The sequence below is a fragment of the Dromaius novaehollandiae genome, chromosome 3 (assembly GCF_036370855.1).
Source record: "Dromaius novaehollandiae isolate bDroNov1 chromosome 3, bDroNov1.hap1, whole genome shotgun sequence".
NCBI classification, from domain to species: domain Eukaryota; kingdom Metazoa; phylum Chordata; class Aves; order Casuariiformes; family Dromaiidae; genus Dromaius; species Dromaius novaehollandiae.
Genome location: NC_088100.1, coordinates 66,265,803 through 66,281,301, shown reverse-complemented (window position 1 = coordinate 66,281,301; position 15,499 = coordinate 66,265,803). Strand labels below are relative to the sequence as shown.

At 36.9% G+C, this 15,499-nt stretch overlaps 1 long non-coding RNA gene across 1 annotated transcript in view; it reads right to left on the bottom strand.

Moving 5' to 3' along the window:
* Positions 1-347: 347 nt before the first annotated feature.
* LOC135328031 (uncharacterized) overlaps positions 348-15,499 on the bottom strand; it is a 36,718-nt gene continuing 21,566 nt past the window's right edge. The window contains exon 3 of the long non-coding RNA XR_010388757.1: positions 348-453. This is a non-coding gene — a long non-coding RNA (uncharacterized LOC135328031). The remainder of the gene's footprint in view (positions 454-15,499) is intronic.

Genomic DNA, 15,499 nt, shown 5'->3' with positions numbered 1-15,499 from the left:
ACAAAATTCAACCTTTTTCACAGGATTTAGTGAACTGCCACAAGAACTATTTGAATGTTTGACGGATTTTTTAATGCTTTCCAAAAGGAGACTTAAGTGCTTATAAGAACAAGACAGAGATGTGAATTGATTACGGTACAGCTGTATTTTCATAGGAAGCAAATACCAGGGATCAAAAGGTTCCTTAATTTAGTGGGTAAAGGCACTGGGTTTTGTTATACGCTGAGCCAGTGCACAGAAGCTGAAACCAACCAAATTCAAATGACAAACGAGGCAAAATATTGAACAGCTGGTGCAGGAACAGATAGGTATAGATAGAATCTAAATAGGACTCTTCTTACTATGAATAACCTCTTTATTGGGCCAGTTCCATTTTTCTTCCTTTTCTCCTTTCTCATCGTTTGCTTGAAATGTTGAAATGTTCCATCTGGGTGGATATTCATATTTTTCCATCTGTATTAAAATAGCAGAAAACAAAGTTACCTATAAAGACAAATTAAACTATTTTTAATGTAAATTGCTGCAACTGAGATATAAAATTCAGAGTTAATGAAGATAAACTTTTAAAATGAACAAGCAGTTTCAAACATATTATAAAACATCAGTGTAAGAATTCTGAACTGAATTCAGCAAGAAGATAAATCCTTGAAGGACATTTTGGGGATAACAAGAGGGGATAAATGTCAACTTTCTATTAAATTAGGTTTAAAAAGTAGGAAGAAACATTATTTCTATGACACCCTGAATTGTTTTAAAGATACTGGAGGACATTCTCCTTTTCCAGCCCTGCTGCAGCTGCAGTTTCTGACTTTGTCTCTCTATCAGCTCTAAGCCTAACCCTAACCTTATCCTGACTATTAACCCTAATCCTAAATATAGGCTGAGACTTAGACAAGGTTCCCAGCCAAAAAATTTCTCACTGCAAAGTTCTCTACATCCTACTTTCTTTTGGCAGTCCCTTTCCAGCTCTACTCCAGCTACCCCCTTAGATTTTTTTTTCTTTTAATCCAAATCTTATCCTAACACTAACTCTAAATCAAAGATACCCAAATGCAAAAGTCAAAACAAGGTGATACCAAATATCTTCTGAACAGTCTTTGTAATTAAACAGACATTTTCATATTTCAAAGCCTAGACTTCCAGGATTGTTTCAGCATTGTTTCTATTTTAGATCAATGATTCTAACCATCCTCAGGAAAAACTATTATTTATTATTGCACTGCTTAGAGAATATGGTCAAGGTTGGAGACTCACTGTGATAGGCTTTTCTCCATTCTTAGAAGTGTCAATTACATAGTTAAGTTCTATTCATATCATGTGAATATTTAATCCAGGTCCATATTGAAAATAATGACCGTGTCTTCATGCAGAAGAACAGCCACTAGAAGCAACCATTCAAAACAACGTCATTCCATTCCCTAACATAAGATTCTTCTGTTGAATTAGACAGATAATCCTCATTCAAGTGTTTACCAGTAAAAACACAGTTATTTTCTGGAAAAATTATAGAATTATATAGAACCATATAGACTTCTAGGATTATATTCTGGAAATCAATGTTATTTTATGTTTTCTGGTCCTAACATACCTGTAAAAACTGACTCCTCAGAACCTCCTGACAACAGTAAAGGAACCAGTGTTTTCTATGCAAGCAGTTAGACCAGTGCTGAGTAAACATGATTGGAGAATTTTCTGACAGAATTTGTCCACACTGAGTCTTCTTACCAAAATCTTCCCATTTCAGTCTTCACATGGAAAAGTTCCCTCATGTTCTGTATGTGATTTCTGCCCAGTTCATTTATCCCAAAACACCAATCACTGTGTCATGAGAGGAATCAGACTTGTGAGAAATTAAAGCTGCAGAGCTCAGATCCTCATCTGATTCATGAAGAGAAGGTGGCTGTGTTTTCCTACCTGTTAATGAAATTCTCTAAACACTGGGCTGATGGCAATTCTGTGGTTCAATGTGCCTTCTCTGCTTTTTTTTTTTTTTTTTATGCCTGTCACATGTATGATTTCTGAAAGTTTTAGAATAGGATGTACTGTGAAATGATCAGCATTTTAAAGGCACAAAAAACAGATCCTGACTCATTTTCATTATGAATTACTTTCAAAAATCACTCCCCAGATTTTTACAGAACAAAACATGTTCACTTATAAGCTTATAATGATTTGCAAGTAGATTTATTTTTTCCTTTGCATACTATTGAATCCCTTCCTCCTAGAAAATGTAGGCTGACTCTTTCCTGTTTAATGTCTATAATCCTACATTGTTTGGCCTATGTTTGACATATGTACCACAACTGAATGGACCATAATTATAAAGGACTCTTGGTCTACTGTTTAAAGTATGAATTATTTGCATTATAATTTATCCTGAAGAAGGAGAAACCAAGAATGGGGTGAAGTCTGAGCTCAAACTGACTGCCACTTGACGTCTGCTGTAGGATGAACTGAGTCACTCTTCATGCTCTGTCACATGTGAAGACCAGAGGCACCATTCAATTGCCAGTTAAAATGCCTAAGGTGCCTATATAGGCACCCATTCACACAGGGATGGCAGAGATGACACAGGATTTTAAAGAGTTTCATCCTTCTCTGGTGTAGGAGTTGGATGCTTGTTGGGATATCCTAGAGTGTTGCTACTGGCACTAGCTGTCTACGTTTAAGCAACTGAGCTGAGCCCTCTATATCCATTAACTCCATTAACTGAAAGTCAGTCACCTTTTCTACATGTGGATGCTTACCAATAGATACCTACACTTAAGTGTCTTAATCTGGAAATGAATTTCAACCCAAAACACCATCATCAGGAAATCACAAGCCTGTTTAGATTAAGTATGTAAAAGGCGAAACATTTTTGATACACACAAATTCCTGCAGAGTCCCAGATGTTCTTGGGGAGATAGACAGATGTTGATTGTCTGAGGAAGATACACCTGTAGGAAAAGTCCTGCCCAGGTCCTGCAGTACTGGGACCAAGCTTCTGATGCAAACAGAAACCTCATAGAATATATCTGCCTATTTCTGTCTAGGCTCTAATGATCCACACAAGTGGAGATTTCAGAGGATAAAGCCCTCCCTGCTTGGGGAGAAGTCATATGAATGACATGGACCTCAGAAGGTTTGTTCTGATGCAAGTATTCCCACCAACAAATAGTAAGCCCTTGCTTCCAAACCTGTGCTAGAATGTTTCAGTGAAAACTCTTGCAACAATAATTTGTTCTCTTTTTTCACTCTACTTTGTTCTGAGGAACTGTGGAACTATTTTTGCAAGAAAAAAAAATCAATATAAGCCAACTTTCATGGAAGACTTCAAGCATGGTCTAAAATGAATGCTTGCATTTTGGCAAAATAATGAGTTACTGAAAAAACAGTTTTATAATGACAAGATTTAGACAAATTTGACTATATAGGCAGCACTACATTTATGTGCTTCATAAAAAGAGCAGAATATAGGAAAGGTTACTGGGAAAAGGAATGCTGGAGTATAATCCAAATTTATAATCTCTTTCATTCTAAAGTTATGGTGTAAAAGAGAAACCTACTCACTTGAGTTCTTTCTTGTGCTGATGTTGCACACCCTCGCAGAATTATATTTGAAACTCATTAAGCTCTATTGTGTACAGATTATGGTACTATGCAATTTATTTTTCTAAGCACTGCAGCTATTCATAGGCTTTCAGTTCTATTGCACAACTCTCAATTTCACATTTTCTATTGAAGCATCAGCTCATGGAATCATGTGACTTTGTGAAAATTACCACAATTTTTGAATCACCATCTTACTTTTCATGAAAATATAAGAGAAGAGGGAAGATGCTAACTGTCATGGTAGAAGAGAATGGCTTAAAAAGCATCATTTGAGCATATCACAATTGCTAAGAAATAAAAGGACTATAAAATACAAATACTGTGATTTTTAAGGAAATGCTTTTTAAGACTGGTACTGACTTGGGAGATACATAAGACATCTAGATAGTGTAGAAATTGTACTTGAGACCTGCAATACTGAGTTTTTAATAGTAACTTATGTAGGCTAGATAATTCTAAATTAATTAAGTATATAACAGATGAATTGGTAGAAGTCTAATTGAAAAGCAAGAAGATTCTTTAAAAATCGGCACTCAGAAAATGTGTACACATATTTAAGATCAATTTCCAAATAAAATTCATTTGATTTTGTGCATGCAAAGTTCATAACAATTGCCCATCAGTAATGAACTCTTTGGTGAACACATTATGTATTACAACACTTTAGTGAGCCTTCATTTTTTGAATTTTGTTGTCCTTTTAGAGAAGAACCAAGACTGACACAGTATAAAATTAATTTTCCATTTAGGTATAAGAATATGAAAAAATATGTTATAGTATTAATGAAAGCAGTATAAGAATATTATAAGTGCCTCTACTCCTGATTCAAAATTCAGCAAAAATAAATGTAATCTTTGCATTGACTTTCTTTTTTTTTTTAACCAAGGCCATAACGAACAAAAGTAAACATATTTTCCAATATTAAAAAGTAGAGGAGGAAGAAGACACTCCAAGATTTATGTCCAGAGCAAAGGGAAAAAAGGGACCCAACGTAGGAATTCTTGGAAAAAATGTTGATACCATAACTACTAAGCACAGTATGCACACAAAAGCAAAATGACTTGGGATGACACATCTGTGGAAGTAGCATTACTGAGACCTCATTAGTCATGTCAGCTGTATTTTTATCAAAATTTTAGCTTGAATGCGTTTGTGAAAACTGTGAAATAAAGTTAATATTCTGGCAGCTTAAAAAAACCCCCTGATGTCTAGTTTCTAGTAATTGAAGAATACGGGCATATAGTGAAGAAACAGATGGCAAAATAACTCAATATCCTTTGGAAAATCTTACATTAGCATTAAAAACTACACCTGCTGAAATATGTGATCTTACTTTAAATGTAGAAAAGCATTAATAGGAATGTACAGCAGTGTGGTTATATCTCTTAATTGGTATACCCTAGTGGAAACAAACATGCTAATTAAGTGATCATCCTGTTTATAAGAGTCTGATAGGCATTCACAGTACTGGGAGACACTCGTTTCTATTTCAGCAATTGCTTTAAAAATAATCATAGTAAGATGCTTGAAATATTTAAATTATATTAAGGGAACTGACTTATTACAGAGCATAGAATAAGCCTGAAGTGAAAAGGATTGCAGTAGAAAAAATTGTGACACAGAACAAAGATACAATTTCAGATTTGTATATATTGTCTTGTGGACTATATCAAATAGCTATTTTGATTTGACTAGGTTTGTCATTTTTCCGCTCATTAGTCAGTGAAATTCATTATATTCAATCTATTTCCTGAAGTCATTTTCAGACATTACTTTAACCCAGGTGCCAATTTAGAAATTGATTTCAAAGTTCTGGTTCAAAGTTCTGCTGCTGCATTAATCTGCAATTGTAAATTCAGATTCTTATTTGTGTTCTGATTGGGTTTTGCAGTATCATTCAGTGCAATTTGCATCCATACTCAAGCCTTTCTTTACACACTTTTTTCAATGCCTTTGGTTTGCTCCAGTCACCCCCAGAAGAAATCTTCTATTTTGGAAGACTGGAGCCATCAAATCCAAAATAGATAGCTGGTGGTTCGGCAGACTACGAGAGGCATTATAGCCTCTACACCCCTACTCTTCTACACAGTCGATTCTGATAACAAAAGAAGAGTATATGTGTGAGCTTTTGATACCTCTCATCTACTTGAGACTCAAAAGAAAGAGAGGGAGAGAGAAAGAACAGATTCTGTTGGAGGTAGTGAATGGGGATAGAAATAAAATACTAAGTGTATTTTCAAGAAAAGCCTCTTTCATGGAACTAGATACCATTTCCTCAAGTCAAATCCAGTAAGGGCTAACATCAGCAAATATTTGCCTTGACTGAGCTGTGTACTTTGATATGAACCTTACAGTTCATGACAACAAGAAAACCCTCCCTGAGATCAAAATTTATCTGAATCTTGCAATGGCATTTCTAGATGTACTGAACAGATGACAGAAGCCTACAGGAAATTACAAATGCTAGCTGCTATACCATAGGAATGAGTGCTAGAATGGAAGGTTACTTCATGTGATGCAGTAACAGCTGTATTTGGATGTATGCTTGTGTCTAGAAGAAAAGGAAAAATAGACAAATGAAATATACAGTTATTGATAATTTGTACATAGAAAGCTATTTAATCCAGTATCTTGTAGGAGGTTGAACATACCACCACAGATTCAGTTTTAACCTCACATAGAACCAAGATAAAGAGGAAGCTTCTGCAATATTACCAGCAAAATTAATCACCTGTTATTAAAAAAATGCCAGCAGTTAGCACAACATAGCATTTGTGATAACAGTCTTATTTCTTAATATAAGTAGAGGAAAATAAGCACATCTCTACTTAGCCTTTTCTCTGTGACATGTCAAAAAATATTTAAAAGCATTGTACATATAACCAATACCTCATAAAAAAAGGCACTTGCCTTTTTAGGCACAAGGAATAGAATTTTTCATTAGCTGACACAAAATATACCCTTAACTTTATAAAAATAAGTTATATAGGGTAAGGCTCATTTGTAAGACTCCCAACACTTTTCTTTGGCAGTCCCATTCCAGCCCCACTCCAGCTGCACCATGGGCTGTCTAACTCCCTCTCTCAGCCCTCACCCTAACCCTAAGTACACAGTTATCTGGACTGTGGGGAATCCAATCAATACAGCCTGAACTTCCGGGAATTCCCTGGAAGCTTTTTTTAAGACTTTAATTCTAATTTGTTATAAATTGAGATCTGAGTTTTTCTATTTCTACAGACAGAATAAATATATCTTTCTTCCACTAATTTTGATTTTAATTTAAGGGAAATAGAAATAGATGAAAACATAAATAAAATCTTTGGTTTGGTCACAGAGTTTCGTGTGTACAGATTGTAGAGCTATGGGGTTATTCTGTACCTAACTAAAAGGCTGAAAGATCTCTGAAAACAAAAGGGTTGCCAAATCTCCAGAATTAAAGGGAGTTTTATAAATTAAACTGCAATACAGAAAAGAACCAAACAACCCTCACCCCATCCTCTTTTTTATTTTTTTTTTACTGCATACAAGATCTGAAGAATTCCATAATAACTTTCCTTTACTGAACTTCACCTCTGGAAATCTCCCTGTCAAATTTTTGAATGTTTTCCTTAAAATGTATTCAGGACACTGAGTGTTCAGATTCTGTCAGTCATTCTTAATGTGATTTGTGACCCCTTAACTTTATGTTGTATATGTATAAACATGTGCATGTGTGTATGTGTCTCACTCTCTTCCTAAATATACTTATATATATTTTATATATACACACATGCACACACACATACGGATACATATATATATGCATATGCAGCTGGAGCTGTGAGAACTTACACATTGAATATACCACAGCTGCAATTTAGAAATACTAAGCCAAGCAGTGAAGAAAAGAAAAAGTCCTACGACTTAATCTGTGCTGACAGTTTGTGCATTTCATTCCAGCCCATTGCAATGTAAAATGTCTGTCTCCTTCACCATATCTAAAAAACAAGGTTTACAGTGAAAACACCACAGACCTTTGGTACATGTATCTGTAGCAGGACAACAGGGCACTTGCTGTAATAAGAAAACCAATTGATGAGACTCCTTGTACAGCTGAGTGGCAGCACTAGAATTTTCAGTGCTCAGATGTAATTAGAAAACAGCTGTGAAGGAAAATCAATTGTTCCTGTAGTCAATGGCTAATTTTCCACAATCAGAATACAGAATGCAATATGACATCTCTGAAACGAGCAAGTAATTCTTTCTCTTTTGTTTATTGTTTTAACATTTCTTTGTTTATTTGTGCTAGCTATCCTTTATTTGCTTCAGGACTACTTCTCACAATTCTTAGATTCTCCAAATGATATTTAAACCCTGCTTAGCTGTAAAAAACAGTTCAGTTTGATACAGAGTTCTTTAAGGTGATGATTTGTGATTCATGAAGGAAGAGTTGAACAAACGCTTATAAATTACTCTGTGATGGTTTGATAACGGAAGGCTTGCTAAATGAAAAAAGTTGAATCCCATCAGTGAAATTGCACACACATTAATATTAATAAGTATTTGACCCATCAGAGGAATAAAATCCTCAGATTCATTGTCCTGATCTTTACAGTGTCTTTGAGATACACCTGCATTCCAATACACTCATTCTCTTTTTGTTGACATTACCACAAAAAGGGTATGAGGTGAAAAGAATTGTGTTCGTCACAAAGTATGAGCAATAGATTGCAGGAGGAACCTCTGCAATCCAAATCTTGAAATCAAATTACAATGAGTTTGAATTCTGGTAGGAAAATATGAATTTTAAGTTATTATTATTTGTATTATCATAGTGCTGTTAATATTGATTTAATCTTACACAGTGACAAATTGAAACGCCAGGAGTGATAGCTATGCTGAACTGCTTTGAGCATGTAAAATGATAGTATTCTATTAAATCACCCTCAATTCATTTATTTATCCAATGCTGAACTATAAATTTAATCTCCCATTACACGATTCGGATCCTAATTTACACGAGGTTAGAAATGGGAAAGCAAAACACATGTATATGCCACAGTATTCCCTGTGACTTGTTTTTAGTTTGAGGGTTAACTGTTCCTGTGACTATGTGCTAGAAGAGCCTACACAGCTCTTCAGGGCACAGACCCTGTTTTTGTTTTCATTTTGAACAGTGCTTAGCCCAATGAGGCCCTAATCAATAATGTGAACCCTGAGGAGCTACTTCAATACAGCGGAGTATTGGGACACCCATGTTAGCAGCTCTCAGAGTTGTGCAAAAGCAATAGCACATCCATGGTGCTCTGCTGCTGTTGCGTGGATTTCCTGTTCTGGCATGGGCAGCGGCTGCTTTCGCCGGAGTTTTGGCCATTTGGTAACACCCGCCCGCCTGCTGTAGGACTTCCCACACCTCCAAAGGGTAAGCTGACGCAGCTGTTCTTGCTTGCACCAAGTGTGTCTTAGTCACATTTTTTAGTGTCGTTCCTCAGTCATCAGAGCTGCATATCTAAGCTGGTGTGCAGCCCGACAGCTGAGATTCTGCCTTCAGCCTTTAAGGCAAAAGTCAGGGCCCCAGTCACAGGCCTAAGCTGTGTCATTGTTTTTGAATTAGCTTGTTCGCTTAATGACTGTAGACGAGATTCTGCTGCTAAATGCAGATATTCTCGAAAGTATGTGTAACTACAAAAGAGCTAAAAACACCTTGTGGAACAACGCTAGGAGGAATAAGGAGCTGCAGCCCCCATTTTATTTTTGGGAAAAAAGCAAAATGTTTTCACAGTTTCCAAACAGGTCTAGCCAGCAGATTTCATATTGACAGTTTTGGGCATAGAAATAAGCTAACACAAATATAGGAAATATTATTGTAGCAGCAGTTATTTAAGCATTTATTAAAGGAAGTACATTTCTCAGAATTTTTGGGTGGCAAAATCTAGAGCGATGCTTAGAATCCAGATGAAAACATTAAATATTGTCAGTGTATTAGTGGGGACAGAAATACTACCATATCTAAGTTTCTACCTAGAAGTTTTAAGAGGCTGTTTTTCCATGGTATGGAAGATTAAATTAAATAAATCTGAGGCATGATCTATTCATTTACTCGGAATTGTAGAAATGACAGAGAGAGCACATCAAACACTGACAATGGAGTTACTTTCTGGATAAAAACTCTAAATGTTGCCTCTTCTACTTACAGAAGTTTTGCATCACTGGTCATTCTGTAGTTTTAGTGGTGTTACTCCTAATTTACACCAGCAGAAATGAGATTAAAATAATGTTCAAGTGTTTCAAATATACAGTAATTTATTTCTATGCGGCAGCTTCAGAGTCAGACCAAGTGGATGTAAGTCTAAAGGCTGCGTCATCCAGCAATTCAGTAACCTCCGTCAAATGAATCTTGTGATGTTGGTCCTATTTCCAGGGGATAAATGTTTCCTGACAATAAGCAAGCGAGCAAACAAATAAATAAATAAAGAAGTGCCATCACAACCGACACACTTGCTGAGAAGTCCATATAAAGGGGTCAAACAGTAAGGCCGAGGGCTGAAGGGACACAGAGCACCAGCTATTACTTATATCTTCTAGGCAGCTTCTCAAGTTCAGGGTAGCTAATGAGGCAGCTGTGTGGCAGAGAAGGCAGCAAAGCTGCCCAAAATTTGGTCTCTAAGGCCAACAACCTAGCACCTTTTATGGACATTGAATTTGCATGAATATGCTTGTCAAGCTGAAAGTTGAGCACACAGAATATTTCTAAATAAATTAAAAGAGCTATGTGAAATGCTCAGTCTGAGGTGAGTGAATTGTTCACCTGACTGGCAAACTATGGATTAGCGTGATGGTTTAAAATGAGGAAAGGGAATTATTTGGGGGAATAATAGTGTCTTTGGGAGAATGAACAGATGATGATAAGTGGCAAGAAGCAGTTTCCATCTGCTGAATTTGAAAGAGAATATATTCAGACAGGACTTTGCAAGTTAAAAAAATACTTGTAGAATAAATTTGCAACAGAAAGGGATGAGAAAAAAGAAACACTATCCTGATGGCTTGCAGTGAGAGGTACAAAGCAAGGAGTGGGTTCAGGTAGGTATAACATGGGACAGAGGTTTTAAGATGGAAAGAAAGGGCAGGAATGGGAGGATCTCAGCGGGCAACAGAAAAAATTTCCTGGAGACATGGAAGTGTGGATGGTCAGATAAAGGACAGGCTATTGGGCCAAGCAAGGATTTTAAATGGAGTGCAGGGTTTCTTAACTTTAACGGGTTCCTCACTGCATGTATTCCACAGCACAGCTTTATTTCTGCTCATGGAGCTAGCTAAAAAGACTTGTTAGTGCTTGTTGTATAATTATCGGTGCAGGGGGAGGGATACTAATGGCTGGGCAAAAAGATTTCTAAAAGTATTGACATTCTAGAACAGCAGTCCAGCCCCAAACTTCTTCACATTCATCCATTCTAACTTTTCCCTCTTCTTGTTGTGGGTTTGTGACCTCTGAGCCTTTTGCAGGTGACAGCATTAAGATTCGAGAAGGCACAGGGGAGCATTGCAATTCCCCACAAGCTCTGAATCTCTGGCCACTGATCAGTATGTCATTCCACAATGCATTCGTGCACAGATATTACACAACAGCAGCAGCAGCAGCAGCAGATTATGAGTCCTAAAAATATTTGGATATAATTGAAAAAATTTAAAAGTTATAAGCCTTTTATTTAATGTCACAGTTCCCTCTCCGGCATAAAGTAGGGGCTATCGTAGCTAGAAAGTGGACTTTAAACTAGCTTATTCTTTTGCAGGATGAAGAGACTACTGTTGATTCACACACAGAATTTGAAAAGGGAAAAAAAAAGAACAAAAAACATGGCATCTGAAAAATAGTGTAGATAGAAGAAGAAGGGGGAAAGCAGACACTTGAGAAATTTTTCAAGCATGATTCTTTGTCTTCTTGAACTCTGATTTAAAGGTTGCCTAGCAACAGTGGCAGTAACAGCTGGGACACCCTTGATCTTGTTGTGTAAACTATTAAAAATAGGTGATGGAAAGTGGCACCATAGAAAAAATGACAATTCTGAAGCAGGTGTCTGCAGTGCTGCTTTTCAGTTTAATGTCAGAGGTGTAAATTTCAGAATTACTTTCTCCATTTGATCTGAATTTTTAGGAAGGAAGCAATCTTTATTTCTCCAAAATTAAATAAGATTGAAGATAATGTTATCCCATTTTGTGGCACTGACTTCCGATTACTGTTTTATATCGTTTCTTGCCAAAATCTTTAGAGGATCTTCATTTCCAGGGACTGAGGTCATTTCACTCCAGTGAATTACTGAAGAAGTTCTTCAACAAGGGGCAAAACTGTTGTTTACAATATTAACCTCAACCATGAAAGGATCATAACCTTGATTTCAGCTGGACAATTTAGCTAAAGCCTCACCCCAAATTATTATTATTTAAAAGACAATCTGAAAATGCTTATCCTTTATAGGGCTAATAAACATAGCTACGATTAATAAACATAGACATTGCAACCTGCAATGCTCATTCTGAAAGTATTCAGAGACCCAAGGTCAAGTTTGTTTTAACATGACTGGTAAATCTGGGGCATGCTGAAGAGTACCAGTTTTCAGAAACAGTAATTCTCTGTACTTGGCATCAGGCTCCTTTTAAGGATCTCAAATTCCATGTCCATGTTAAAGCAGGCAAAATCACTAGTCTCTCTAAAAACATGGGGCAATATCTTTTCTCTGGCTAAGGTTACTTAGCCTAAAATGAGAGAAAAAACCCACCCTACATTTTTAGTGACATGTTTATTTATTGCTAACTTAAAATATTAACAAGCAGAAAAAATAAGAAAAATGTCCCTGGTTTCTGGCATACCAGAAACCGGAGACTTTTTTATTCTTAATGAGAAGTAAGCAGTCAAATGTTCAAAGAAGACTTGGAGGCCCATGCCATGTAGGCATTTTTGAAAACTCTTTCCTTATTTTATCGTGGGGTACTTGCATTCTGATTGGCTAATAGCGCAAGTGAAGCAGAGCAGTATCTGGAAAAAGAGTGTAAGGAATTGTCTATCTGGCAAATAAAACTGTAGCTACAAATCAAAATACCAGCTACTTAGTATATTCTGACTGACTGAAGCAGCTTCATCTCATTACTGCAATAACTTTGAAGCATTCAGCTTAATTTTTTAACACGGCTTATGAAGGTGAAAGCTGCTGTCTCCTCTGAGAATCTTTTGTATTTCTGAGATTGGTACATTGATAAAGCAGTATGTTGTATCAGTTTTGCTTTTGCTGATCTTGGAATAGAGAAATTAGGGTACCACTGGAATGCACAATTCTGGTATTATGCTGTAGCGCATTGTACTGTTTTTAGATGATATTCTGAATCCCATATGGAGATAGGATAGAGCTGACATGTAATGGCATTGCCTCCAGTGGAATTAACTTCTACCGCGGCCTAACTGGAAAGCACATTTTTGGCATAACCTTATACTTCTTGGTTTACAGCAAATGGTGGATAGAAACCTTTACTGCAATCTCAGTTGGGTGGGCATGCGAACAGCATAGGGTAGCATAAAGTTACAGACTCTTTCTTCTAACCTAATTTAGTTTTACCTACTTTTACACATTGCTGGATAGAACAGTTACACTTCCAGGGCACATTCAAATAGCTGACATTGGGCTATATTTGAAAGAATGTATTGGTATTAAACCTTTGTGCTAAGTACACATTTCTCAGCAGAATCTTCTCTAGTGCACAAGAATGATGTACTAACTAAGTAGATAGACTTGTCTCCCTGAGCTTCATGATTTAAGCCAAGTGCTAGAACTAACTTCCCTGAAGTCTGTTCTCACCAGTAGTTGCATAAAAGCCATTCTACAAGCATCTAGAAATATTGAATTATTTATTCTAGTCAAATTATTTTGAGGAATAATACGTTCAATTTCAATTGTCCTGCCCTGTATGAAAATCAGCCTGCTCTGCTCTGCAATTTCGATGAGCCTGGAGTTTTCCCAAAATGTACTATTTATTTTCAGTATTCCAAGTATAAATCATTCAAGCCCTACTAGCAAGACCTAATTCACAATGAACATCACTTTAAAAAGTTTTATTAGGGAATTTAGGTAATAGAGTTTATTTTAAACTTTGGCAGATCTGAAGGTTGAGCTGACAGCTCCCGACTTTGGGGGTGGAATAGAGACTTTTCATCTTTAACCTCATCTGAATATTATTTTACTTTAAAGAAATCATCTGAAGTCAATAGAATTACTTCCTTTATAATTAAGGAAGTATACTCGAGGCATAAGACAACATAACTGAATCTAATATCTCTTACAGATTAAGAAAATATTTCAAAACCTACATCTGATACCAAGGAAGTATCATGGAAATTTTTAAGTCTTTCGTTAAGGAGTTCAGGGAAAATAAACCATACTGATGCTGTTGATATGAGCTATAGCTAATCTATTTCTTCATGTATTTGTCACACAAAAACTTTCCTTGTCTTATATCAGGAAGAATTATGCCAGGTTAAAGGCATTACAGTATCCAGGGGTTACAACTTGCCTTCACTGTTTGCTAGTGTCCTACATTTTTTGAGGCTCCTGATTTTTTTTACACAGAGATGCATCTTACTCTAACAACAAGCAGGACCATTAGAGTGGGTTATCACAGGCAATGAACAGCTCACAGGAGGATTAATGGTTAGGAGAATGTTGTAGAACTACTCCATTAGCATACCAAACGACTAGAAACCAGTAAGTATAGAATAGTAACTAAGTTACTTTCTTTAGTAAAAGACGTTTTTCAGCTGACAGTTTTACAGGCATGCTGTGCTCCCAGTGGAGGACTTTAAGGCATAAATTCAAGGAAGAGATAAACCCCAAAGAAATACTTCTATTATTAGGTAAATGCTTTCTCATTAGTTTCATTCATATTGGTTGCTATTCTGTTTTTTTTTTTTTTTTTTTCTGGGAATTGTTACTTTAAATAGACATTTTTCCATAGCTTCTTTTATATGTCTCTAAAAACCTGTTTTCTTCCTTTATTACTTATTTGCCACTTGCATGGAAGGGCATCTATATAGGAGATGAAAATTTTCTGAGATCAGCCCAAGATCAGTAATGAAACCCTGCAGGAACTTAGGACCATCACTGATCTAGCTACCATCCATTCTAAGCACAATGTATATCTAGTTTCTCTCTAACTGTGGCAGACCGATGAATGAATCTTTTGCCTTAAACATTTCTTGGTGCATGGGGTGCAGGCAGGCCATACAACTTCTGTGAGACTTGCTTGGCATGAGTGGCTGAATTTGCTGGAGCCTTGGGCCGCACCCCCTAGTTCGGTGAGAAAGGGCCCCAGAGCTGGTGCAGGCGGGAACGATAAGGGAGTTACCAGCAACTTGCATCTGAAACAGTGCTAATTGCTGGAGTTACCAACTCTTTGTCAGGACCTTGAGAGACAATAGCAGAACCGGAGGAATGGAGACACACCTGTGGAAGAAACTGCAGCAGAAAACAGCCTGCCTAGGAACCACGATGAGATCCAATAAGGAGCAGGAGACCCCAGACCCAGAAAATTATTATTGGTCCAAACTACCGCGTGAGGGGTGGAGAGCTTAGATTGGAAGGTATAATTGTCCAGGGACTTCTTTGTTTGGGGTCCCTCTTTGGAGGTACCCAACTCGAGCTGTGTGAAGAGGACCCACCTATCACCAGACGGAAGCCCCCCCCACTGCTGAGACTCCCAAAGGAAGAGGACCAACGGGACAACGCTGGATCCACGGATGGTGATATCTTTTCTTTCGCTCTCTCTCTCTCTCCTCTCTTTTTCCCTCTCCTTTGTTAAATCTGTTTGAAACGTGTGGCACGGGACTTGTCTAGCTAGCTGATCCTATTTGACCACATGCCTTATCTTTGTTAATAAATCTTAA